This window comes from Antrostomus carolinensis, unplaced genomic scaffold, assembly GCF_000700745.2.
Source record: "Antrostomus carolinensis isolate BGI_N321 unplaced genomic scaffold, ASM70074v2 scaffold2080, whole genome shotgun sequence".
Taxonomy (NCBI): Eukaryota; Metazoa; Chordata; class Aves; order Caprimulgiformes; family Caprimulgidae; genus Antrostomus; species Antrostomus carolinensis.
This window is the reverse complement of record NW_010288912.1, coordinates 6,243-7,846: the sequence shown is the minus strand read 5'-3', so window position 1 is coordinate 7,846 and position 1,604 is coordinate 6,243.

Genomic DNA, 1,604 nt, shown 5'->3' with positions numbered 1-1,604 from the left:
TTACCTTGAACTGAAAGAAATTGGAAGTAAAAATGGAAGATGTGAGTATTTCTTAGATATATACTGATCTTATATTTCTTCTTTCTCTATCTTAACATCCTCCACAACAATTCCCACACTCTTTGCAAACTACACAAAGAACTTGCTGAATATATAGGTAACTTAATACAAACTCTACCTTTAGATATAGAGAAATTAATTATGTTAAACTTCAAGAAAATGGCACAGTGCCACAGAACTAGGTATCTCTTCCTAAAGGAATTTTATAAACTATTTCTCAGGTACTGTGGCATTATCACACACTTCTATTCAGTAAGATTTTTAAGTCTGAATACTTTGCTTAAAAGCCATACTATATTACAAATCTAAAAAAAACCAGACCTATGAAAGTGTATTTACCTCCTGTGCCAATGAATATTAGCTAAAATTTATCCTAATTTCAGACAGAATAATAGGAAGGCTGCTAATGGTTACTACCATTGCTGGCTACACTCCTCCAGCCAAAAGTCACAAGGGGGCATAAAAAGGTTACATGCTGTAACACTCATCATGGGGGGGGAGAAAGAAAGAAAAAAGACACTATCTCCTTCCCCACAGAATAAAACTACACAAGCTCAGTTTAGATAACTGTCTACCTAAGAAAGAGTTATCTTTTCAGTTACATATAATATTACAGCTTTTACAGGGAGCAATCCAAATCATATGACATGAGTATCTGTTGACAACAAAGAGGATTCAATAAGATGTCAGTGGAATTTGAATCAGGACCATATACACGCATAATGACTGATATTATTATTGAACTGAAACCAGTATATTTAATAAAATGAACATAGATATCTCTGAAAATATTGCCAGTAGTTTTTGTTGTTTTTTTCTTTCTTTTCCCTCATATTCCATTTCATTGTGCAGAGCTTATACATCCTGACAGGTAAATAGTTTTTGGGGTTTTAACTGCCTCTAGATGCTGTGGGGGATTAAGTCTGAGTTTTCTAATAGAGTTTGGAAAGCTGATTTAAGCTAAATTAACAACATCTCAGAACAGAAAAGGAACGTGTGGGTTGGGGGTGTTACATTTTGTAACTAAAACTGGGGAGAGAACTTCAGACAAGTAACCACAGATTATTCAGAGCTTTTATATAAATTCTTTGGGCTTTTTAAAGATTTGTTCTTTTTTTAACTTATGCTGACAGTATGTATATGGTGCTGTGTAACAGCCTGAAGACGGCTCCGCGATTATACCCTTCTTTAAAGTCCTCAGAAAGGTTAAGGTTTTATGAGAATCTTCTGCAATGTTTTCAGTGTCTCATTATAAGTACGAGTTGTTTTAGAGCACTTACTTTAGCAGAGCTGCCTCAAAAGTGCTTGTTTTATTCTTAGCATCTTGTTAGTGTGACACCTTACAGACACCCAAAGTCAAGACACAGTTCTGGGAACATCACATTCATCTCAAATAAGGCTAATGCAACAGCAAGAGGATGACTTTATCCTAAACTTGGCTCCTGTCAAAATCTTTTTGCAAAGACAAGTCTAAATGTGTCTCACTTGATTCTCTAAGATTCACATCTCTAATAAATGCAGACAAATCACCATCACTCGGAGGG